Here is a 16,962-nt window from a genome sequence, read left to right as displayed (position 1 = left end):
AAGTTATCAACTCATCGTTCACCCCCCTTGTTCCTCACCCACGGCTTCACCATCTGGAGTGCTGGACAGTTCTAGAAGATCCGGGAACAATACCGGCCAAACTTCTCCACGTGACGCCAGCTTCCCACCCACTTTTTCCTTTCTGGTCGGTGTTCCAGTATTCTTATTATCATAATCATTCTGCCTCTCTATTTTCATGTTACCACCGGTTTTTGTGTCCAGCTGCCAACAATTGAAGCTTGGCTCCACGCTGCCAACATCATCTGTCTCAATAATAACCTTATGTCCATCGCACACTTCAGCTGGATCCATATCCATCATAATTCTACCACATTCTTTCGGTTCAATCGCAGCAGCAGCCAGTTTGAGAGTATGACACTCAGTAATTGTCCCAACAAGTTTGCCACAATGCACCTAAGTAAAATTACAAATAAAACACACCAGAACTTCAATGTTTGTGCTGGGAAAATTTTAAAAACAATTAAAAAGGGTTCTAATTCCATACCTCAATGCAACCTTCTGCCGACAAATTTATTACTCTTAGTTTCCCCACAGCTGCTCCAATGTTCCATCGACAGAACCTTAGCGTCACGTTAGGTCGCTCCGGAGAGACGATGTTTGAATGTTCACAAATGAGAAACTGAAATTAAACCATCAAACAACCATTAAATAAACGTGAAAGCGACTTACGACTGTGTTTTATGTTTTAACACTGAAATTAAACCAGCAAACAACCATTAAACCATGTATGTGATTGTCATGTTGTTATTGTACGTACCAGCAATGCTACGACGCAACCAATCACCTTCTCCGGCCTATTGTGCATCTCATTTAGCGACCCAATCAACGTGTTCCTTATTGTTGCAGTCCAGTCATAGTGTCTTAACGTGTCTAGTTTGTCGATCACACAAACAAACGCCCAACCTATATGCTCGCCGGTCGTTGCGAAAAACAACTTGGCACAAATGTAAAGACACAACAATTTCACCACATCTTCTTCGTCACGCTCTGTACGACCACAGATTGCTTCTGCCAGCAAATCCTTTATAACTTTTGAAGATATTTGGCTAACATTTGCGCAACGTCTTTGCATGAAATCGGGCAGCCCTTTCCCACCTTGTGTCAAATCCAACTTCTCCTTCCCACATTGTACCCTAAATATCAACCTGATGTCATTGTTATGCAATGGCAACTTAGCTCCACCAATGTGGAACTTCTCATCTTCAGGGTCGTAAGTTTGTATTATCCGACATACCGTCGCATCACACTTTTTGAATAGTTTAGGATCCAGCTCGTGAACACAAATAGCATCAATCATCACCCAGAACGGGGTTTTCTGCAACTGCTTAATGTGGCCATCGCGTAATTCCAATTCCAGAACTGTGCTAATTAGTCCGGATATGTTTGATCGGTACATTAACTTTGCCGGATCAACATCACCTTTCCGAACAGGATCACCAGGCCCTTTCTGTTTCTTGAATGGGAGTTTTGATTGTCTTTTACTGGCCAACCTTGTCGACGTTTGCGGTGATCTCATGCCAATTTTCCTTTTACCATTCCTACTGCCATTGCTACTTGAACATGTATTACATGCAAATCAGCAAGAACAAATTAAAACTCCCAACAACACACACAAAATGTCATGAGCCATAACCAAGAAAAACTCATAATTTTACACCACGACATGTTCCACCATCAGGCAAATCATCAAAAAAACACATACTTTTACGCCCCATGTCATACCACAAATGTAAAATATGAACACAATAGTAACATCACACACTAAACTCTGTTTAAATTCTCATAACACAGTGGACAAAGACGACGTATTACATGCAACACTATAAAAAACTAACCATTTTCACGTCCCAACTAACTAATTTCACTATTTTGTACTACGTTACATAGAAACGCAACGAACACCCTTACTATTGCCTTCAATGTAAAAAGCACAAAAACACCATACACACACCCCTATAGGTACATGATAATATACACCGCCAACAAAATAGCTAAACTATCTTCTCATTCCCTCCCCAAAACAAAAAAACCCAGGACACACCTGATCACAAAAGTGCATTACCATCACAGTTACATTCACCACACTAGCATTACCACAAATTCAGAAAATTCACACCCCTTACCCTCTGCATCAAGCATGCATTTCTCGAAATCCCCCAAAAAAAAAATAACAACACTACAACAACGTACGCAAATCTCAATGTTCATGTGTTTCACAAAATTCATAACATTATGCAGTTCGCCTGCTATTACACACACAACTCCACAACTGCGTAATGTTAGGCAGTGTAGCGTACACAAATCTTAACAGTGCGAACACAAATGAAAGCAAGGCTTGATGTATACAAACGATTACCGTACCTGGAGCCATTGTTGTCGGATTACGAAGATTTTTCGGTCACTGCTTCAAAGCACAACAGTGTCACAGCCACCAACACCGCCGATGTTGATGTATCAAGAACGAAGGGGTTGCGTATTTGCTAGGGATTAGGGTAAAACACAAATTCCTATCCTATTGTCCCAGTCCACACGAATTTCACCTCGTCAAACAATAATCTACAACTGCAATGCCTAACATTATGCCATTAACATCGGCGTACTGTTTAACTGTCACAACCCAAACCCGCCCCTATAGGTTTAGCATCGTAACCGGCCAGTAATCCTTGGACTACCAAAGGCCTCTAAACAGATTAACAAGATTAAGGGCCTAGCGGAAGCAACTACATAAATATAGTTATCCAATGAGCTGTGCTGACTTACATGAAACAGAGTATTTCAAACTTTATATACATAACCGATAGTCAACCACACATTATACCCACACACATTGCAGTATCTTAAGTACAACCAACATAATCAAATCCAGTCTCATACATATACAGAATTAACAGGGCTGAACACGGAACACTTTGGGAACCTCCACGTGAGGCGCAATAGTTGGCTGACAATAGAAACACAATTCTAGACAAAAGCCTTCGGGCTCGATCTCCAGAATGCCCACCTATATATACACATATATACAAACAGTGAGCTAAAGCCTAGTGAATAATAACAGAATAAAGGATTTAATGAATGATGTCCATCACAGAGTTAGAAATCAAATTCTTATCAGAAACAGATTCATACACATATTCATAATCATTCCCATATTCAGATTTTGCATATAATCATACGTGGTACATCCCTTAGGGTTAACAAATCTGATGGCCCATAAAGGGATGGCCTTAAAGGCATTCTGATGACTCATGTGCACAGAGACGTTTCTGATGACTCATAAAGGGACCTGATGACCCATAAAGGGACGCATATCATATGATGCTAAGGATGCCACGAATAACTTTTAGAATGTTGGACAACCATTCATTCATTTCAAACATAGCATGGCATTTCAGAGAACTAATTACTTCGTATCATAATATTCAGAAAATACTTAACATTAAACATAACTTTACAAAGTTATTACTCACAGATGATTGGTAGCCCTAACTAGATGGTAAGGCGACCCTGCACTTGTTCTGAGGCGCGTGACCTACATGAACACACATACGAACACATACTTGAAATACACGTTCGAATTGTACGTAACTTATGTCGCTTGATCTTAGTGTGTTTCTAACCCTTAATCCTCATTATGGAGTCTTAAACATGGCTTAGAAACGCCTAGGATGGAATGAGGATGCAAGAATGCATTGGAAAACATTTCTCAATATTTGTTGAAAATAAGGTCCACGTTCGAGCGTGGATTCCCTCGCTCGAGCGGACATGCAGACAATGAAGCCCCGCTCGAGCGTGGACTTCTCCGCTCGAGCGGACTGTAAACCTTGACAAAAGTATTGGATGCATGTTTTTCACGCTCGACGGGTGCTCGACCTACGCTCGAGCGTAAGACTCAGAACCTCGCTCGAGCGTGGATTCCCTCGCTCGAGCGGATTATAAAACACAAGAACTTCTGGGTATATGCATTTCACGCTCGAGCGTAGACTTCAACGCTCGAGCGGAGTGCACGTACTCAGAGTTCACGCTCGAGCGTAAAGTCCCACGCACGAGCGTGAATCAAATTTCCGGAAATTCCAGATTTGATCACCAAGCTCAAATTCGACCTTTGAAGCATCAAACTCAATTTTCTGGGCCCAAAACTTTGGAAAACTCTTAATAACTCATAGAACAACATGTTTAAAAGATCATTTCAAGAAATCATGGCCCAAAAGGATATCAATTGTACAAAATCAACTTAAATTCAAAATCAATTTATGAACATCACATGCAAGTACATTTTTGAGCTAAGGCTCTTCAAAACATGATCAAATGCTACCAAATCACATGAAACTCATTGTGTTTCCAAAATCAGAATAGACTCAACACATGCATGAGGGAATTCTTGAAAACCATCCTTCAAAATGCTATAAAACATGCATGCATGCATGAATTCATTCTTAATTCCCAACCTTTAATTCGATTCACATGTTAATTTGCCTACATAACTGATTTCAAGCATTAATCAACTAAATTACAAGGCTAGAGACTAACATTCTTACCTAAAGTTCTCAATTCCTTATGGTTAGATATGTTCTTGAGCAAACCACCAAGGTCTCCTAGCAATTTCACCCAATCCTCAAGCTTGATCCCAATTCCTTCCCTCTCTCACTCTCTCCCACGTTTTCTTCCTCTCAAAGATCAAGTGTGATGAAGAATGGCTAAGGGAGGTGAGTGGGGCTCAATTAGCCTAATAAGTGGTCATGGCTCACCAATAAACAAATGTCATTATTTTAATCAAATTTAATCTTTCCGAACCGAATTTTAATTAAGCCTACCATAAAATTCTATAAATTCTAACTAGCACATAAATCAAGTCAATTTCGGTTTCGAATGCCGATAAGGCTTTCAATTTACATATTAAAACGGAATTCCAGACAGATATTTCTACAAGTAACAGATAGTAAGCCAAATATCATGCAAATCACATAATAAACCCATAATTTATTTTATTCACTTAATTAACATCCTTAACTACTGATTAGTGGCTAATTGTGGATCGGGGTTATTAAATCAACCTTCCATACACGACTCTTCGATTACGGGTTTGTTTGGAGGAAAACAAATTTCTAGAGAGTACAGGTTTGGGCATTTCAGTCAATACGACGTTGGGGTTTTCCTCATTTACCCTTAATAAAAGGCGCAAAAAATTAGTGTAACACGGGTTAATTTGTCATTAACATTACCTTGGGACTAATTGGATCATAAGATAAAATATAGGACCAAATGGGTCATAAGATAAAGATTTGAGATTTATTGGTGCATCACCCTTATATTTTTGAGTTATAATCAAATAATATATAAAGTATAATTAAAGATTTTATAAGTTATAATTAAAATAAAATTATAACTAAAAAAAATTGATCATAATTAAAAAAGAAAATGATACAATTTAGAGATGCATATAATAAGGGTATACATAGTAAAATTTTCTTAAAATTTATTTTAGTTGTAGTCCTCAATCTAGTTACTCGTCAATTTTTTATTTTAGTTTTCGCCTACTTGCATGTAGTATTTTTATTTTGCAATATAAAAATAATTAAATATTTGGGTTTAGTTTAGTCTAGTTTTTTAAAAGAATTTTGAGTTATATTTTGAAAGATAAATTGTTGAAAAGAATTTTAAGAATTAAAAATTTATTTAGTTGTGAATTTTGAAAATAATTTTAGATTACTTACATTGTTTTATTTTTTTTATTTTTTTGTAATTGAATTTGAGAGAAAATTTGATTGATTGATGTGTAAAAATGTGAGACGATGAGATAGGAGAGCGGAGAGAGGACAAAGAGAAAAAGTGATTGATTAAATTTATTAATAAAAAAATAAAAAATAGAAAAAGAGATAAAAGAGACAATAATTTTAAAAAAAGTTTTGAAAATTTGTTAATCAAACATGTTTTTTTGAATTTTTGATCCACATGTTAAATTAAAAATTAAACCAAACACTACCTTGGTCTCTGTCAAATAATCTAATTAAACACATAGGCCTCGTTTATTTGTGGAGAGGATTAAGAGTACGATGAGATTAAGTGCAAATATTATTAATGTGATAGTATAGTATTATGTTGGAGATGTAAGATAAAGAGTATTTGTTTGTACATAACCGGATTAGTAATACTATAGATAGTATTAATATATAAAATTAATATTTAATTTTTAGTATTTTTTAATATTATAATAATTATTATTTTTATACTTTTTAAGTCCACTTAATCTAGAGACACTTAGAAAAATATAAATTTTGCATAAAAATTATTTAAAAATTCACTAAATATAATTAAAAAAAATCATATTTTTATAGTATTTATTAAAAAATTTAAATATTTCTTTTACAAATAAATTATTTGAAAAAAAAATAATATTAAAAATATTTTAATCCATTTTATTTAGCATTTTAATCCAATAATCCTATCACTATATTTCTAATCCCGTATGTTTTCTTTCCATGTTAGTCCAATCAAGAAGGGGAATTGCTAGTCAATTTGGAGTGTAAATCCCATTACAACATTGCACAACCAAACACTCTTTATATGGTCCTCCCTCACTATTAGTCTAATCCCTTCACTCACGGAGCCAAACAAACATGATCATAATCTCTATTATCATCCCACTTAAATGATTTTAACCGTTTCAAATGATTTGTAAAAAAAAAATTCAAATTAATCTAATATCATAATCACATAGTTTTGTAGAATTTATTTTTATAAAATGAATGACAAATATGATTTTGAAATAGATCGATCATTCATTAATTAAAATAAATTTAATGAAATTTTGTGAATCATTATATTTATTAATTTAATTTAATTTAATTTGTATGCTTAAAAAATTTAAAAATTACTCTTATAAGAAGACTTAAGGTGTGTTTGGCAATAGACGGTTATAGTTAAAAAGAAAAAAAATCCACTAAAAAAATCAGAAGCCAAAACGTTATATAAAAAAAATTCAAAATTTCATTTTCATTTCCTCTACTTTTTGTATTTTATTTTATTATTATTTATTATTATTATTTTTTGTTTTTATTTTTTTTGTTTCGTTTTGAAAAAGTCATTCCCAAACATTTTAACTTTTTTTTACTTTATTTTAATTAAAAAAAAGTCAAAGGCTACTAAAAAAAGCCACTTTCAAAACAAATCCTTAAAACATCTCTAATTCTGAATCCTTTTTTTCATTAAATTTAAATGTGGTGAAAAAATGCTAAAAAATCATGTTTAATCCTTTCATTAAATGTTTAGGAAATAAATATAAAAAAAAGTAATATTTTTTTTTATCAAATTAAAATTCATCAAATGATGAAAAAATTTTAAAAAATAAAATATTTGAGATGAATTTTTTTTCATCCAATTTAATTAAAAGGAAAATTTATAATAAGAGAAAATAACAAAAAAAATTAATGAAAGAATTTAAACAATTCATTTCACATTAAGTTTTTTATTTAAATTTAAAATTAAATAAAATAAAAAATAATGATGAAGAGCTACTAATGCTTTTAAAATAAATTATTCTAATGATGAAGAGCTACTAATGCTTTTAAAATAAATTATTCTAATTACTTAAATGAAAAAATAAAAAAATAAAAAAATTATCAAAGCGGAATTTTATAACAGAGAGCGACTTTCTTCAAGACTCCATCATCTCCGTATTCTTGAATTTGGTTTGTATTTGTAGGGTAATTTTTGAGATAAAAAGTACGAAAACTTGTTTGGTTTATTTTTTTTCAGAAATGATTTAAAAAAATTGTTTTGGGAAGAGAGTTTTAAAAAAAAATGATTGATTTGATGTGTATAAGAGAGATAGATTTTTTGAAAAGTAGGTAACCAAACAAAATTTTGAAATTTTTTTTGAAAAAATTTATTTAGTTTGATTACTCTTAAAATTTTGTTTGTAAAATTTTTTTCTAAAAAACAAACCAAACAAGCCCTTCATTTCTTGAGCTACACAAGGCACACAAAGGTGACCTTTATCTGGTAATCCTCAAAGGGAAGAACATATATAAAAGGATTAATTTGTTTGGCTATCGATAGACAAATTAATTAAACATATTTTGTTTTATAAAATAAATAGTAAATATAATTTTAAACTAATATGATCTATTTTATAAGTTTGTATGTCTATTGATATTCAATTAAACTAATTTTGTAGATATATATTATTGTCTTTGATAATTACAAGATGAACTGTGCAAATTGTTTTTGTGGATCTCATGGAACCCATAAAATAAAGTCTTCAAATGTATAAAGAGGATGGAGTCTTAAGGGACTACTCCCTTTAGGACTATATAAAATACTGCTAATTTGCTAAAATCGTCTAATTCATATCAATTCGTTCGCTAATCACCCAATCCGTTGTTTAAAATTTATAATCTATTTTCGAAATCACCTTGCTAGCTATAACAAAAACATTTATATATTTTTTACTTCCAATCAAATATCAAAGTAAAAATCAATGTAAGAAATATTTGAGATATGAAATTTGGTGCAATTCAGTGTTATATATAAGAAAAAAAATAAATTACACCTACATCCCGTAAATACCTTTGAAATAACACTGTCCACTCCTTTATTATCCAAAATATCATTGTCATCCCTTCCTTTACTAACTCTCGTAACAGTTAAGTCATTTTGTTAGTCAACAATTTGTTGAACTAACCTAAAATGATGACATCACCAAAAAAAAGAAACAAAATACCAATTTTGCCCTCTTAACTTTGTTGTGACCTTCTTGTCTCCCTAAAGAGACCTTCATTAGTAGTAACCTATTGTACGGGAAAGAATTACGCCTTCTCGTATAATCCTGTTGACCAAGTCCACGCTCCTCCGTACGACGCCGCTTTATCACCTGAAAACACAAACGTGAGCTAGCCGGCGGGTGTGTGCCGGAAACCTCTCCGATACCTAAGTCAGTAAGCTTGACAAATAGACAAAGCTCTATATTCTCAGAAAGCAAAATTGTGTTGTGTTCTGTTACCTCCTCCAAGGTGATGTTTGTGAGCTTTTTATAAGTTTCATGTGGCACAATCCTAGTAGGACTTTTATTCGTCCATGCAGAGTCCTCCTAGGATTCATACTCCTAAGGATAATGCTTATCCTTTTACACCCACCCCCACTGCTTAAACCAAGTGGGATGGTTTTCATCACGGCCGAACTGTCATTTGACCGAGATAAGCCTAGCCATGTAGAGCCGCTGAATAGGCCGAACTACTCTTAGTTCGGTTCTGTTTTTACTCATCTCGATTCTCCTCTGCTCAACCCATAGCACGGCTGAACCAATCTTAACAAATTGCGACCGGTATAACTCCTAGGTCGGTTTAACTCAAAGATACTGCTAGACCGACCTATTAGAGATATATCTCGACCGGACTAACTCCGAGACCAGCCTAGCTCAAACCTGCCCGGACTAAAGCAGCTTTACTATTCTTGAACCGAAGTAACTTCATAATTCATGGGCCGGAGTAACTATTTCTATTGGGCCGGAGTAATCATTACGGCCTTTTTACTCAGTCCGTCGCACTTTGGACCACAAAGCCCAACTCACAGTTCGGCCTATTTTTTCTCAAAAATTACCCTCTCAAATCATTCTCTTCTCACGTAGCAGTAACGTTTTTTTTGTTAATTGGAAAAGTAAAGAATTTCATTGCAAACATGAAATTAAAAGTACAAGAAAGTAGAATATATTGAAAGAGATTCAAAAAATGAACAAACTCTCTTACTACTACTACTCATGAACTCACAACCTACACCTCCACCTCAAAAGATTTTTAATATTTAAAAATAACAAACAAAGCAAAATAACAAAAAATAAAAAAAGATAAAAATAACTAAAAAGATATTAACTACAAAAAGTTTGAAAATCCCAAAACACCATTTTCTAGACTACTTTTCTTTTGTCTCCTACGCCACCCTACAGATTAACATTTCCAATGTTTTCTACCACATTCCTTCTGCACGCGAGCAACACTTTTACGTGAGCAAACAACTTCACATGCCACTGTGAACACCTTCAACATGGACTACCTAGGTAGCCACCTTAATTTTTTGTAAATCATTATTTATTATTATTATTTTATTTTTAAATTTATTAATTGTGTGGTTACTTTAAAATTTAATGTGGTATGTGTAGACGTCCCCGAACGTCCTGGGAGGGAATCCCGTTTTGTTCATTTGAGCTTACTACAGTTCAGGACTCAATGCCATGGTCCTGTATCTAATCTCGCGGAGTGCAATGCAAGACCAATGAATCATCAAAGAGTCCAAATCCGGCAAATCGTTTTGAAAAACTGATTTTTTAAAGAAGTGTCAAACATGGACTGCTTTACTAGATACAGAATCGCCACCTAAATATTTTATTTTGAGGGAATTTAGAAAATCCTGACTCGTGCCTAAGGCCACGTGTTCGTCATCACCAAAGTTGTCTCGGCTCGGGAACTTGGGTACGATTGGGGAAGGTCACTTCGTGAGCACCCCTGCTCGCCCGATCAAAGATTGGCCTCTACTAACCATGATATCGAGTTTTGAAAACATTATGTGCCCTTATTTCGGTTTATTAGCCTAGAATTACTATGTGATGCGTACAACATACAAGTATAGACTAGATTGCCTAAGTTGGAACAAAGCATCGCATATCCGTTTGTTTTGAAAATAGATTGAAGTTTGCTACTCGCAAGCAGGCTAAAACACGGGTTTCGATGAATTATTCCAATTCAAGCAACCCAACTTTCACCCACAGGCATTTAGGCAGTTATATCACATAAGCACATAGTCTCATGGTAATCATGCTATCATGGCAGTCACTCGCACACATGCAAGGATGCTAAAGCATAAACACTTACCGAGTACTCCAAGCCAAAGAAAGAAGCTAATTAGAAATCATGTATGAATCCTAACTATGCTAAGAATGCCTAATGCAACACATGCAAAAATGCAACTACAATAGGCTCAGTTATTCTAATATGGCATATGAGATGCAACAATCGATACATATATTCAACTTGGAATTGAAATACAATGCAGTTAGCATGATGCGCCGAGCCTAGTGCATGCAAGACAGATGAATGGATGCAAACATACGAGCATAAGGATGCTAATTTAAACGTGCTCTAAAACTAACCATCATAAGCTGGTAAATAAAAGGGAGAAAGATGTGGGGTTGGAAGACATACATCACAAACACGCACACTTATTACAGCATTGCCCTCCTCGGAGGGTCCGAATAAATAATACACAGCCGAATGAATAACGAATTATAGCTAATTATTACATAACCCTAATTAATTGAAAAATTAACTAAAATAAATAAGCTAGCATGCAAAACGTATGAAATGGACTGCCTCGGCTTGGTCTTAAATGATAGGGATGCATGCATGCTCGAGTTGCCTTGCCGGAAAATCCATCGCAATGCCCCGATTTTGCCTCTGTTTGCAACTGGTCCCAGAACACTGTACAAAACTCTAGAAGGTTGAAACTCCACCATGCTGTAGGGATACTATCGACCAGTTTTTGCTGCTGGTTTCCGGTTTTGCTACAACAGAGAGCAAGAAAGGGTCATGGCAAGGTATTTTCAACATATGTATGCACGACCACTCTCCCCGTCATTGCATAAGCTCTAGGGAGTGTAGTCCTCGATCCTCGTGCCACCAATCATGCATCGCGATGCATGATGGCCGAGGAGTCGGATTGCACGACTCGATGTAAAATGGATGCACAAATGAACACAATAAAGCCTACACTCCATCATGGGTAATTAAGAGTGTCGGCGACCGGGAATCGAAGCACGTTTCGTCACTTTGAGTACGAAACGTCCCTCGTTTCCCGTGTTTGGACTAAACCCGACTCCAAACACTATGCAACAACTAGAATGGCATGGCATGCAAACACAATGCAACAACTAGCATGCAATCCTAAACGAAATGCAAATAAGACATACAAACATGCAAGGAATACATGCAAAGGCGCAACTAGCATACGCAATGCTATGAACTACGAATGACATACTCAATGCAAATGACGCTATATGGCATACACAACGCACATATGACGATGGACATACACAAAGGCATAATCAAGGCATACACAATACGACGATCAAGCATGCGACAACATGGACATGGCATACACAATGCAAGATAGACTTAAACTAAAGTGAATGGGCCTCAGCCACACTCAAATCAGTGGCCAAACATGATGAAATTAAAAGCAGGAACACTTATGCAAACATGCCCAATGCAAGGGACCGAACTTAAGGCATCAAATGCCATTCTACCAAAGCATGGTAAGGAATGAAATATGGCATACAATCATACGTTTTCCAGCTCTGAAATGACATGCAAGATGGTCTCGAATCATGCAAACACCTCACACAATGCATGCTAGATGGCCCGAATACCGAAACTAGTGAAGCGCATTACACTAGAGGTACACAAAGCAATGCACAAATGGCTAAACCAGCCCCAAACAGACCCTAGGCAGATCCAAGACAGTGGGAAAATGGACTAAAATGGTGCCTCGAAAGTCATGGAAAGGAAGCTCATGCAATGGTCCAAAAACGAGGCATACAAGCACGACTCTCAAACGCATTTAAAGAGGGGAAAACATGGGAATATGGCATATATGTAAGCTCTGAAATATGATGCATGATGGTCCCAAAACATGGAAACACCTCAACATAAGCATGCAATAGGCTCCAAAACTCAAAGCTAGGCAAGGGTATTGAACTACAACCATGCATAGCAAGTATCATTCGACCATGAGGCATAAAAATAGAGCTAAGATAGTCCAAAACATGCACAAAATCAGTTTAAAGCATGGCCAAAAAGTGCTAGAATCAAAGGCCAAAATAGCATGCAATGTAAGCTAGTAAAGAGGATTTGCACTACAAGCATGTGAGGCAATCAAGAGGTCACCAAACCAACAAAAGTTAGAGGTATGACATGCCAAATAAAGCCCAAAAAAACCACTGAAACATGGTCTATGCATGCAAGAATGATAGGCTCCTTTGATAGGCTATAAAGAGGGTTGTTCTACACATGCAACATGCACACCCAAAATGAAAAAATGGGCTCTGGTCAAAGCCTATGCAGGTCCTAAAACCCACCAAAAATGGCCTGAAACATGGCTTGGAAGCATGCAAATAAGGGCTCCTTTGTTAGGCCAAATATGCTAGTAAACAAGACAAGGGGTGAGAGGGTCACCCCTCTCTGATTTTGGTGCTCAAAATAGCATGCTAGCCACTAAAAATCCATTGGATTTCAGTGGCTAAGAGACCAAACAAAGGTCAATGCAAAGGCCCTAAGGCATGGCTCAAAATAAGATGAAATGAAGCATGCAAAAGGGGTAGATGACCCCCAATAGAAAAATGGTCTTAAACAAACATGTTAAGGACCTCAAAATAAGACTTTTTTCAGTTTATGACAAAGCCCAAATATGCTTTCAAGTATAGCTAAAAGATGAAGCAAAATAAAGACCAAAAGAGGGAATAGGGTGTTACCCTTGAAGCTCAAGCACTCCAGCAGCTTCTGGACCAAAACAGCAACTCTTTAGCCTCTGAAAACAAGCTCCAAGGTGCTTAGGTTGATAGTGGAGGTGTTGTGCTAGGAGATGGTATGCAAAGGGGTCAAGAACTTCAACCTTTCAAGGCCTAAAGGGAGAGATATAGAGGGATATGTATGTATGAGCCTTAGCCAACTCTTGAACCCTTGCAAAGGAAGAGGAGCCCTTCATTTATAGAGCCAAGGGTCCAAAGCTTCTCCTAGAAGCTTAAAACCAAGATTGAAGATCCTCTATACACGTGTATAGAGGATCCAATCTGTGCCCTTCAGCTAGCACAGCTGGAATCAACTCAGTGAGACAGAAAAGGGGAAAGCTGGCCGACCAGTTCAAGTGGTCGGGCGACCACTTGCCCTGGTCGGCCAACCAGGGTCAAAAGGTTCAGGTCCCAAAAGCTGGTCGGCAGCCTCCTAGGGTGGTCTCTTCACTCAATGCAAGCTAGTGGTGTGGTGGGAGACCAACAAATGTGGCTCAAAAGTCAGGGAGACTAGCTACCTGACAAGAAAAATCGGCTGGCGGGAAAAAGTGGTATCCAAGAAGAAAAGGTGGTCTCCCACCCTTGTACCACCTCCCAAACAATGAAAATAGGGTCCATGCCAAAAATGAACCAAGACGGATGCAAAACGAGGGTTCGGGGGCCAAAACGCCCAGGCGGGTGCCCCGAAAACTGACTGTTAAACATCGAAAGTGGCGTGCGACCACGAAGGTGGTCTCCCGGGCCACAGTGTCCCTCTAGAGAGAGGAAATAAGGTGTGTGCCAAAAATCGGAGCAAACGGAGAAAGTTAAGCGGTTCCGAACTGAGGCGCACGGCCGACGGCTCCGAAAATTGGAAACTGGTCTCCAAACGGGAACAGTGGTCTACGACCACGAAAAGTAGCCTACGGCCACTGAGAGATGGTCTACGAGACCTCTCCCTCCCTTCGGGAAGAGAAAACAGAACCTAGTTCACAAATCGAGGCAAAACACAAAAGAGTCCCGAAGTCCGGAGGCAAGGCTCTCAGCCGAGACTCTGTAACCTCAGAACGAGCACAACATGCGTCATCACCGAGCGCTCAATCGATGACGTCTGGGTCTTAAGGTCGGTCAAAAATGGGGTGTCTACAGTTGCCCCTCTTTGATAGAACTCGAAAGTCATAAGTGACGGGATTGAATGTCAAAGCCTAGAGCCGACCTATTTTTGACAAGGCCAAAGACTTTGACAAACAGGGGAGGTAAAAGAGATGTGCCCGCAGGCAGGGGGCAAAATGCAAAATGGCATGCACAAAGCCGAACGTAACTCATGATCATGCAAAGCAGCTGCAGTGAAGCAATCATACACAATGAATGCGACAGTTTTGAATGAATACAAATCAAACTATATTTCATGCAGAAAGGATGTGAGAGAATTATACAATTCTCGTCACGTCTCACACGGAGAATACAATACCGTCCGGTTCGTCTGGTTGCACCAGCTTCAAATGAACCGTACATACAATATCGTGCCTGTAAAAGAAAGAAACTCAACAGGTACAATATTCGTTAGAGATATGCATGGTAATGCAAATGAAAAGTGCGTGACGACGCAAGCGAAGTGTGAGTGCATGACAATGCAACCTAAGTGCGACGCATAATAATGCGGGAAGGGGTGCACGACAATACAACCTAAGTGTAACGCATAACAATGCGGTAGGGATGCAAAACAATACAATGCACTAACAAGTGCAGATGAGGTGCACAAGATAGCGCGAATGATGCAGTGCACAAAACAGTGCGATGCGCAAGATAGCGCGATACACGAAATAGCACGAATGATATGCAATGCACAAGATAGTGCGATGCACAAAATAGCGCGAATGATATGCAATATTAGAAAATAATGTATTAATATACAATGTAACGAAACAATGTAAATGATATGCAATGTACGTGAGATGATCAAACCACAAGCAGTACAAAACCACACAAATATCATAAAGGGATGGAGATACAAAATCAAACTACTTTTAACACAGAAAAGGCAGTGGGCACGAGCCGAACGACGCCTAACACAAGCTAAGTGCTTACATCCTGGTACTGGCCACAACTCAGCATGGATGCTTACACATAACAGAACCGTGTTTCAACGTGAAAAGGGTGCGAGCACATGCAAAACTATGTGTTTCGCAAAGAGACCACAAAGTACAAGTAATTGGGTGGCATGATATAAGTGGAGAATGATCTGCTAAGGAAAGATCGTGATCCTAAATGCTGAATGTAACAAACTAAAATACGATGAAATGGATGCAATGGATGAATTGAATAAAGCGCGCGGCCAAACCACATTTTTCCTAGAAAAGGCATGGACACAAACAAACCACGTCTAACACAGAAATGGTGCCGTCACCCTCAAACCACAATTCCCTTAGTGGAATAGGTGCGTACACATAATCACATAACCATGCTTTAACGCGAAAAGTATGGGCACATGCCAGACTAAGCTTAACATGGAAAGGCGCAAGTGATATAATGGATATGCAGTAAATGCATGCAATATATTCTATGTACAATGTAATGAACATACTAGATGATGTAGTAGTTAGGAAGTGAAAGTACCTTACAGGGGCAATTGGCAACGACCTACCGCATGCTGCTGGGGACCTTCCCCTTCTTCTCGGTTGAACCGCAGGTACTACTTTTCTCCTTGACTATGGTCGCAGCTTTCCCTATTCTCTAATAGGGTGACAGACTAGGTTGGGTCAGTATCCAGAATTGAGGTGCATACACATGCTATCTCAATCTATGGGGCTGCCATACAGATTTCAAGCCGAGGATATACTCCTGGGTGTTTAAACCAGACTTTAGTCTCGGAAATCCCAAACCTTTGCGTTCTAGGCATGAGCCATTCGAACTCTAGTTTCCACCGTCTCAGTTGGTCTCCTAGGAACTCACCGCAAACACGGGCAGGTGGCTATACCAGACCACTGGAAGTCGTTCGGGCACGACAAACACCAAAGGAATTGCACTTTTAGAGGATTTAAGGTATAGCGATCCCGATTGTCCCTTTACTGCTTTGTTGTATTCCGGACTCGGTTCCGTGGAGTTGGTAGTTGTATCTATCTTGTTGTTGTCCTTTAATTCCATTTGTTTGAGTTATAGGATGTGTTGGGCTTGTTTCGAACAGGTGGGTTGAACCTTGGTCTGAAATCTTGTTGCCAGGTTTTTGGTCGTTCCGCTCGAGTGGGTCTTGTTGCGCTCGAGCGGATATTGCACACTCCCAGTTTTTCGTGTCCCTGCAAAGCTTCTGCAGGTGTGATTTTTACGCTCGAGCGGGTTTCTTTACGCTCGAGCGGTGGCGCTCGAGCGGGTAGTACTTTTTGGTGTAAGTTCTGGGAGGGGGAAATCTACGCTCG

The sequence above is a fragment of the Camellia sinensis genome, chromosome 1 (assembly GCF_055761805.1).
Source record: "Camellia sinensis isolate YWXY chromosome 1, ASM5576180v1, whole genome shotgun sequence".
Classification (NCBI taxonomy): Eukaryota; Viridiplantae; Streptophyta; class Magnoliopsida; order Ericales; family Theaceae; genus Camellia; species Camellia sinensis.
The sequence above is the reverse complement of the archived record's forward strand: the minus strand, read 5'-3'. Positions refer to the sequence as shown.